Consider the following 11,224-nt stretch of genomic DNA (forward strand, 5'->3'; position numbering starts at 1 on the left):
ATATGCAGATGCCTTTGCGGAAAAGACATTACCGCAATCATTTCGCTTCGCAGACTTGCTTATGCTCGTAGTGTTGATTATTCGTGAGATGTGACCAAAAAGCAGTTGTCCGAAAATAAGGCCAGGAATAAGAACACCGACTTTATACGCGGCAGAGAATGCCATTCGCGACATTGTCACAGCTGAACGCATTATAGATGAGTCATGTAAAGTCAATATTACTTGGGCTTCGCGTTTTTAAATGCAGTCTGGTGCACACAGGGACTCCGACGTACATGTTATGCAAGTTATCTCAATTTAGGAATCAGGATATTGTGCAGAAGGAAGCGAGGCCTGAGTTTCTAACCTTTCTCGTGCACCGTATCTGTGTATTCAGTTTGTTCTCGCTCACCAATAGTGCAATAAAAAAAACGATATAGAGGACTAACCAAGATTTGCACCTCAGATCTTTGTATTCACCACGTGAGTATGCTATTCTAATAAACGTGTAGCTCGCGTCCAGATGAAGTCAATAGGAAGAAACGTAGGCGAATCAGGTAAATAAAGATATGTCGTTTACATAGATCCGATGATCACATAACGACTCTTTCGCAGATTATTGTAGATGTTTTGCTCTGTGAAAAGTGAGAAAAGTGTGACTCAGCTTTCGAGCCTAGCGGCACTTCTCCTGGGATAGGCTCTGTCCCAGAACCAGCGCACTACAACTGAAAATGGTGTCATATTTTTTCATTTTAAACTGAGTGGAGTCTATATCGCAGAAAAGTTGCTATACACTGTCAGAAAAAAGATAAATAACGCATAGAGGACAAGTGATTCGGCAACGTGGGTGTTTTCGTTTATTTGTAGAAAGCCGGAGAGCTTCAGGCATAGCACGGGGCTCACCTTATCTCATGTTACAGTTTTTCTTTCTTGTTTTTTTCTCTCTCTCTCATTCGGTGTTTTATTGTTTAGCTGTAGCTTTTTCTTGTGTTAGATGGGTGGTGGATGAGGGCGGGGAATAAGAAATAAAGAAAGAAGGCCCAGCATGTAGGGAGCAAGGGAGAGTATTGATGGGAAATTCATGATAGTCCCTAAAGTGCGTCGACTATACGGATCGACCTTCCGCAGTGCTGTTGCTATGCGCGCGTCTTTGATGCCGTTTGTACGTGTTGACACGATGTTATTTTCGCGTCTGTGTGCTAGTGCTTTTTGCGCATTAATGTTCAATGTGTTCACGCGATCTTGTGTTGGTCGCAATGATGGACGACGTCTTCCCGTGCTAAAGAGTTTTCGAGCACTTATCCCGTCACATCAAGTAGACGAAGTGAAAACTCACAATAAACTCGTGCGAGTCAAATCGCGAGGGTCGGAAGATTTGGGTGTTAATAATTCAATTTCTTACTTCCGAGCTCAGTGTTTAGGCCACTAACTTCTGTGCTAACTGATTACGTACTGCGTTCATGCATCGTCAGCAGTGGCGGTGATAATGACGTCAATATAATGCGGCAGCATAGAGAGCTATTCTGCTCTTGATTTCTAGCATTCAGTGTCACATTTTGTGTTTCTTTCCGTTTTCTACTTGGAACGGAGGTGGACGAAGAGGGGGATCTTTTAGGAGAAGTACGTCGGAACTTCAATTTGGCTATCATGTTTATTAGTTATGATATCGAACAATTACTGTTGTACGCCTTTCTGAACATATTTTCGTCAATCTATTTCCGCAACGTGTGCTGAACTTATTAGTAGGCGCACCCGCTCTTAGCTTAATGGTCTTTGCCAAACAAACTTAACGTGCCTAATGATTGCCATTAGTGACCGCGTGACTGGCAACAATTGTAGAGTGCTATCAGTGCTCGTTAATTTTGACCACACGGTCAAAATTATCCTGGAACTTTCCACTAAGCTGTCCCGCACTGCCCTTGCTTTGCTTTGAGACGTTAAACATATTCTGTCCATTTGGCAATTACCCATATATTTACCATTGTCTAGATCACTTACGCATAACTAAAGGCTAGCAAATGTACAGCAGCTTTATTTGAGGCTGGTTCATTCGTTCAACGCTACAGGGGTAATTTGTGGAAGTCGTTATCGATAGGGAAGAGCTCACGGAAGAAGTGGACGTGCAAGTTTGGAGGTTCGGTTTTTTAATAGCAGGCAACGTGTGCTCAAGTTCTGGTTACTATATTAACGCTGCCGAGACGAGAACTTTCTGACCACTTCTCTTATTCCGAAAAGTGCACTTCATAGAGGTAAGCGCAAAGTAGCTCTGAGATTGCAAAGATTACAACGCAGTCATTAGAAAAACTTTTCGTGATGAAGTTCTACTTGTGGCGTCTTATCAGTCTACTTAAGAAATATATACGATGTTTAACGTCTTCTTTTCACTCAGAAAAGCGCTCAGAAGAAAAGTACTTCTTTATTCTGTCTTTTTTTTTTCTTTTATGTGAAACGTCTTTCAGGTCGATCAGCGTATAGGTGGTCACTTCTGAAGCTGCATGTAACGAAAACATGTAATACTCTGCAAACACCTTGCAAATCTTCACAATCGTACTGCCCACGCGCTTTATATTGGTATTGTTGCGTAGAGGAAAGAAGCCATTACTCGGTCGTGTCTCAGTCACGTCCACAGATGACTCCGTTGTCTCGCCACGTGTGACGCAATCGGAGCCAAATTCATCGTCTCGCTCGGTGTTCCGAGAAGCATAGCTCGGCAATACGTTTGTGGCTCCGAGCGCTAGCGGTCGCGTTTGAGAGAGGATAACAACTCAGCCGCAGTAGCTATAACCGATAAAAATGAAACCTCTGCCAATTCAGGCGTAACAAGTTTGTCGTTTGCTGCCGGAATTTGATGGTCGCTCGGTTGTGGTGCCCCCTACGTTCGGCACGTAGGGTCCAGAAATGGCGTGAAGAGACTCGCGCAGCCAGACAGAGGGACCCCAATGCGCGCCCTCTACCTTCGACCCCAGTGAGCCCGCTACGACTAAAAAGCCAACCCAATTGCAAAAAAAGGAAAAAGAAAAGAAAAAGAAAACACCGCAGGACTCCCACTAGCTGTATCATAAGTTAGGCATGTTAGCTTTGTATTGCGTGAATAGATATGTCACTTGTTCATTTGGTTACGTCATTTCTGTACCCCGGTGCCTATACACACTCAGTGGCACGCTCAAGACGTTTCACGTCTTGAGCGTGCCTGCGGCTGCGCCTCGGATACAGTCTACCCGGTAATTTTTGTCAGAGGATACCTGTGTGAGAATAGCGGCCTCTCTACTAGAAACAGAAAGCGTGTAAAGGCAGGGAGGCTAACGAGAGGTAGCTCCTTTTGGCTACCCTGTACGGGGGGAAGGAGTGTGGTACAGATATGTACAATACACTTATACTTTGCCATTTAAAGTAACAGAGACGCTGTAAAACTATTGTGTAAAAACCCTGCGAATAGTTATTGTTTAGGAATTGGGCGCATTTTCTGCAATGTGTTGTGCGTATGAAGGTGCTTTCATGATTAGTCGGCATAAAAGCTTCCCAGATACTCCGGAAGGTTGGTGTCATGTTTCAAAGATCGGTTTGAGGGCAACTCTGCTAAGATGTGTAAAGCAACTGATGTCAGATTTTTTTGTATCATGTTCTTCTTTTATAAACACTCACAATACAAGATTATACGAAAAAAGATAGCATTCCGCAGATAATAGCATCTTAAGTTACGATAAGTGATTCATAATATTTGCATCAGAACCTGGACTGGCAGATCAAGCTATTCAAATGGACCCGTAAAATACTTGCGCATTGTCTACATAGCTGAAAACAACTATGAATCTACATAAATGGCTTCAGTATTCATTTTGAAGGTTGTTTATTTTAGCTTATCCTGGTACGGTGGTATGTGCAGCTATGGTGGTACAGCTTACGTGGTACATGCGACCGCCCGCAGTGTAAATCAGTGCAAATTCTTGAAGCCGTCTATTGCGAAGCATTATCTGACTCATCCCAGGCTATTTGCAGTAGGCTCCTGCCTCCTATGGTTTCAAGGGTCTGATAGGGGGGTCGGACTCCCTTCCCCCAGCACAACATCCCGATGACCCAACCGTATGACCTGTTTCTTTCATGCCAACACGAGCTAACTCTTTCACCTGTCTGGTGCGTGCGACACGCCGCATTGCACCAGCGAGAGCACGTGTGTACGAGCTAGCTTCCATTTGGCCACAGGCCAGGGAATGTGATTACTCAAGCTTAACCACTGTCTTTATGCGTGCGTCAAGTTGTATATTAACAAGTTCATTATAAAAGCGAGAGCGTGCCAGTGTCTCCCATTCTTTCATCGTGGGTAACGATGCTTTGACACGCTGTTATAGACGGCACAGCCTTCGGGATGAGCTCAAATCCTATTGAAACAGGTTATACATACAATTGCATGACGCCAAGTAAAACGTTGGATCATCTGAAGAAGCTTCGCAGAACCGCAAATGGTGCTAGGTAGCTAGTTGTCTGCAAAACGTTTCACGTAACAATGATTCCCAAACTGCATGGGATTTGCATAATTTTTCGTTTGGCTTGTGTACTTTCGGATTTCTCCATGGAACAACTTGCGGACGCCGTCGTTATATTTCAGGTATATCTTTGTACTTAACACTTTAGCTCTAGTAACAGTGTGGACAACGCCAGACGTGACTGAGTAAGGGTGTTTTATTGTAAAGCAGATAAATATGCCAAGCGTTCATATTTTCCGAAGCGCCTCCGCAGGATTCTGCTAATGCTCTATTTTCTTCGCTCCATATGTGTAGAGACCTGGGGATCTGGCACCGTCTTTCTGTCGGGATGCAAAACAAATATATAGAAAGATGCAGACAACGGGGGCAGATGATCTTGGCTGTTGTGAAGGAATAGCTGAGGTTGAAAATATTTCAAGAGCACGACGAGAGAGATGAGAGCCAGGAAGCGTCTACCATGCCCCCTGGCAGAACCTCGGCCTTGCGTAGGCCTTCTAAGCACGCCATCGTGCTTGCGAGATGTGTGCCTCTCCCACCTCATCTTGTAGTTCTACGAGTGCTCTTAGCTGAGTGGGCCGCGGGGAATAGGAGTCGTTATAAAAAGCTGCACGCGGTCACGCTACCGTTTCTTCGCGGCATGGAAGTTGCCTCGAGAAATTCTCTTCCGTAGGACGCTCATTCAACGCCTTCATCCGTGTCTGCAACATTACATATTACGAGCACGCGATGCCAATGTTGGCGGTCAAGTACGCTGTTTTCGTAGGTCACTGATGCAACCGCATCGCCATGGGCGAATACTTCAAGTATACATTTTGAAGAGATAATGGAAGTGTTGACATTTACGTTCAGATTCTTATACTAAGGCTCAAAGCATTTACCATTTCTGCATCCTCGTTTGCTACATGCTGGCAGTCACACTATCTATCTATCTATCTATCTATCTATCTATCTATCTATCTATCTATCTATCTATCTATCTATCTATCTATCTATCTATCTATCTATCTATCTATCTATCTATCTATCTATCTATCTATCTATCTGTCTATCTATCTATCTATCTATCTATCTATCTATCTATCTATCTATCTATCTATCTATCTATCTATCTATCTATCTATCTATCTATCTATCTATCTATCTATCTATCTATCTATCTATCTATCTATCTATCTATCTATCTATCTATCTATCTATCTATCTATCTATCTATTTTTATCTATCTGTTTACCTATCTATCTCTATATCAGTCTAATATTATCAATCAATCAATCTATTAATCTGCTCTATCAGACTAATCTAATCTAATCATTTATCTGTGCTCAAGTGGATGACAATTTTTTTTTCTGAGCCGTCCTCCACCTTGCGGTATTCCGCATCCGTGGCCATCTTGTGCGAACTGTGGTTGCTACTGATATCGCGAAAGCATGCGACAACATCAAACGGGAATCTTCTCCAGACCATGAAAAGTATCGGCATCCCTAGCAGTGTAAAAAAAATGGTTCATTCACTTTTCTATTTACGGACATTTTGAGTTCGTTTGATGGAGAACCGGTGGGATCATTAGAATCGAGCCCGGGAGTGCCTGACGGGTCTGCTCTTGTGCCTTTGCTTTACAACATCGCTTTCTTGCCCTTTGCGTGGAAACTGCATGATGTAGGAGAGATCAGATTCTTCATCCACGTGGATGATGTCGCATGTCACATTGTGGTTAACCCATAGGGACTTGACTACGCAATGCCGGTACCTACCTCAAGCTCAAGCTGCCGGCCTCGAAATATTATCCCACATGCATGTTGCTAATATGGCTTGCAGAAAGCAGGTCTCTCGAACAGCCTTTACATTCAAGGTTGGCCCAACAAACATACCGGAGACCGAAGAACTGCGCGCGCTTGAGCTCGACATTCATCACTCCGGCACCGGCATGTCTTGGCTTCGAAAGATACGACTGATATCTAGAACATTGCACTTGGTGCGCAGGATCACCCGGAGGAGTGGCGGTGGGCGCTACGTTTACTTCTCCAGCGAAGAATTGTCTATCAGTCACAGTTTTAAAAATAATTCTCGGGTTTTACACGTCAAAACCACGATTTCATTGAGGCACGCTGTAGTAGGGGACTCCGGGTTCGTTTCGACCACCTGAGGTTCTTTAACGTGCACGCAATGCACGGCACACGGGCGTCTTTGCATTTTAGCCCCATTGAAATGAGGCCGTCGTGGCCGGAATTCGATCCCGCGCCGTTGGGCTTAGTAGCACAACGCCTTAGCCACTACGCCAGCACGGTGGGTTTGAGGCACAGTTTCATAGACTGACTGCGCAGCAGCGGGCCAGATTGGAGGTCGTGGATAGAGAAGCCATGATAGCGATCACAGATCTTCCTGAACGCACACCAATTTCTTTTCTGCAAGAACACGCTCCGCTTAATGCTGTTTCAGGGCTGGTGACACAACGTGAGCAAGGCATGATAATAAAGGAATGTCACAACCCTGTGAGTAGTGGCGCTGGCTAACACTCCCAGGGTTCTACTAGGAAACGTAAATACCCAAGCAAGTGGATGGGGAAACGGCGCCGCGGTAGCTCAATTGATAGAGCATCGCACGCGAAATTCGAAGGCTGTGGGATCGTTCCCTACCTGCGGCAAGTTGCTCTTTCATCCACTTTCATTTCCATTAATTTATCGTTTCTTTATTTCATTTATCAAGCACAAGTAATTTCCCCTATGTTGTCCTTAGTGTCAGTGTTTGTTGGCTTCTTATGATATGACTAATGAAAATCGGTCCCCTCGGTTAACTTCCTTTCTTGTTTAATGCTGCGGTAGAGGCATTGCATTTCCATTTTACTAGACGGCTTCTTCAGATAACACCGAAAGACGACTTTCCCCGTGGTGTTATACACCGTTCATTATAAACCAAACTACGATGGTCCAAGGACATGACCGTCGATGTACCCCTAGTGAGGCTAACGTCTATGAGGGTCACTGTGTCTTGTATACAGGTGTGATGGCTTCCCTGCGGGGAGGAAGTGTCGCTTTCGTGAGGCCATCTCACACCGCAATTCTATCTCCTCTCACCTACGAGACATATACGCCCGACTCGTTAGTACTTGAATTGCAAGCCATGCAGGATGCCATCAAGGCAGTGAGTACAGTACCCAATGCTAAGAGAGTGCAAATTCACAATTACTCCATTAGTGCAGTGAAACACCTTAAGCAAATAACAAGTTCCCCAGATATGTAAGGAGATCCACATACTTCACAAATACTCACATCTTGGTATTGTGGTGCAATGGGTACATGGCTAGAATAGTTTGAACGACATGACAGACCGACTAGCTCGATCACGTGCCCCGTCTTAGACACTCACATCCCTTCCGTCGGATCCCTCGGCTCTACACCACGCACGGGAATCTAGCCTCCGATGGGACATACGTGCCTCTATTCCCCCTTGTGTCTGGTTTCTTCCCCGTAATTTTGCCCGGGCGCTGAAAGTATCTCTTCGGAAGCTCCGGGTAGGAGTGACCCGTACACCATCGGTCACTTTTGCTTCGGGACCGACAAAAGATGATCAAGAAGCGTGCCCCAAGTGCTCGGCTCCTGGATGGTATAGTCCTGGAAGACTATAAGTATTTCCAGGGCACATCACCCGATTTTGATGTGTCCTGGAACGCGGGTGACCAGACTTAAAATTTAAACAAGACCATACCTACTTGAAAACTACGACCGTTGGGCGATGGACAAGTTTGCAAAGGCACTGCTGCAGTTCTTGCACGATGCAGAATTTGAAGCTCTTATATAACTTTATTTTATTATTTAGCCTATGCGGCAAATTATCCTGAATAATAAAAAAAAAATTCCGCAGAACTGAGTTGCCATATCTAGCGGTCTGTTGTTATTCTTATGATGTTGTTGTTGTTCCTGGGCACGGTAATAATTTTGATTGATTGATTGATTGATTGATTGATTGATTGATTGATTGATTGATTGATTGATTGATTGATTGATTGATTGATTGATTGATTGATCGATTGATTGATTGATTGTGCTGTCACTTCCTTACATGGATGGAGAGACTGACGTGGTGATGCAGCTACATGCGTGCGTATGCAGTCTCAAAGAATAAGTGGCTGGCAGCTTCGCTGATACGAACGAAATAGTAATATTTTAACTAAGTCTAGACTAACCTAAATGAGCAGCTAACCTATACAGGGGCGTGATTCTGAGTGCGACGCAAATGTGTTCCGAAGACTACACGCAGTGGAAGGACTCCATACGACGCTGGGTAAAACAATGCGGAGCCGTACTTAATTCGGGCGCTTCTGGCATGCTCGTCGTGCTCTCTGCCTGGTAGTCTGGAAATACCATCCCGTTGGAATGTGGGCAATTTCGAAAAGTCGTTCGCGAGATCTCGCCGAGCGTGCGCTCCACTAACAATCCGTTCACTCTCACTCTCTTACCTCAAAGGCGTTAGGCCTACAACTGACGAACCCCAACATTTCCACGGGAGGTGCCTACGTCTTGTGCTAGTTTTATAACCATAAATTTAGCATTTGTATTTTCTGTAGTTGTGTTAGCCGGGTAATTGAATTACTTGGGCTTGTCGTGGCGGAAGTTTGTCACTTTGTTAAGGAACTAAAGGTGTCTTTGAGCATAGCCGAAGGTGCAAGTATTTACATGAAAGAAGAGATAGGCAGTCAGATTAAGGTATTTTATATAGAACTTGTATAGCTAGTTACCACACAACAAGAACGCGTCGTTCGTGTGCAAAATATGTTCCGCGGTGGCGTCTAAGGCTTTTCAAGAGCCCAATCGCTTGGTCGTTATTAGGACTGCCTTCAAGTCGCCGCGCTCGAAATTGCGCAATTGCTTTGAAAGTAAAAAACAATTTCATGACTCTTGGAGAGGCAGAGAGAAATATGAATTACTCTGGCATCGCCTAACTTAGGCGCTCATTGGAGTTGACATACGCACGTCGGCACCTAATATGCGTGCCTATATATCTGCTTACGGATCACACTAGAACTTCGTTAATTCAAAGTCCTTGAATTGACAGATTTTAGTTTAACATATCAGAACTGCAAGCAGTTTACTTTTACTGAATACAGTTCAGCCCGTAACCAAGACAGTATGTACGGGCGATTTCTTATGGAGTACTTTATCACAAAGGCAGACATTTTAATATAGCTCGACGTAATAATAGGCAAGTAATTATGAAAACTAGGCTGATTGCCTTTTTAATCGAAATGGTCTGACATTTCATACCCATGCAAGACTTGAAGCCCGTCATCTGAGTAGCTCATAACTTCAAGTCAAACAAAAGAAGGTACAACTGCTAGATTCTTCAGCTTAATGAACTACGGCTGATTTCACAGAGAAAGCCGAACCTGTCTGCCGCAGTGCGCAAATGTCGCGACCCTTAGCAGACGCCCACCAGGGAATTAACTGTTTACGCTTCACCGTCTGACGAGCCCGAATCGAGCGAGCGAGATTGAACCTTGACGAGGACGCTCGCTTCATGCTCGCCTGACGGTGGCACGTAAACAGTCACTTCAATCACGGATGCCTGCTAAGGTCGTTGCATCTGGGCTCATCGTCAGTTCAGGTTCGGCTTTTCCGGGTTAAGTCAGCCGTAATTGATTACGCTCAATAAATTTATATTTCCAACGTCTCGCTTGTTTCTAACCCGATATGACCTCCTCGGATAACGGACGTAATTTCTTGCAATTGGTATCGGACGCCTGACTCTCTCGGTTAAAACTTTTCGTAAGTGCATGCGTAGTTGTTAGCACGTGTCATTATGATGTGCACGCCTTCGCAGTAAAATTAATCCCCGGGAAATCACCTAATTATCGCATCTTCCCGATGTCTGAAAAAAAAAGAAAACATTCGAAAGCATTTTATGAAGCATCTGGCCTGTACACACAAACTTCTTATTTTCTATACTTTCTTCTGCAGATTTGAAACACAACTGTAGCATTTCAAGATGTTGCGAATATTTCGCAACGCTAGTTTGCTATTGCGCCCGCGTAGTCTATATAGTTTAGTATTCTTTAGCGCGTGAAATTTTGAGGCAGGTTTGGTTTCATGAAGAATTTTACTATTTCGTGCATTAGGATGCCGTATTGATTTGATGTTGTATGAATGATCCTGTTGTGACCTGTAGTATTAGGGCCCTTAAGAAGAACCTAGCCGAAGTAAATTGCACACTGCAATATAGGAAGTTCTGTACTTGTTGCTCGGCTCTTACAAAGACCCACCGCAAGAAAAGGGTCGTATTAGCTTCCCTGCCCTGATTCTTTCGTGAGAAGCAGCTAAAGGAATACATCTAAAAGACTATTGCTGTTCCAGTGCCCCTCATCATTGGTTCCGTGTTCCATCTCCTGTCTTTTCCACGTGACCGTTGTCCTCCCCGATATGTGTAAATCAGTTCAATAATAATTTTAAAAATACATCCTTCAACAAATACCAGATTGACTTTTATATATTCCATTTATTATAACAAACAGCGACTCACCTTTACATCTCATTTGCCGCCTGGTAAACTCATTCCATGCACTACAAACACCCAAGTCTTCGCGAACAAAAGAATTTTGATTCTCACTGGCAAAGTTTCATGGTGGCATAGTTACATAATGTCCACTAATGTACTAACATATAAGTACGTTTCCAAAGACCACCACGACTGGGACATTGCCCTTCCTTACGTAACATTTGCGTACAATTCTTCCCGGCACGACACCGCCGGATTTTCTCCATTTTATCTACTGT

This window comes from Dermacentor andersoni, chromosome 5 (genome assembly GCF_023375885.2).
Source record: "Dermacentor andersoni chromosome 5, qqDerAnde1_hic_scaffold, whole genome shotgun sequence".
NCBI lineage: Eukaryota > Metazoa > Arthropoda > Arachnida > Ixodida > Ixodidae > Dermacentor > Dermacentor andersoni.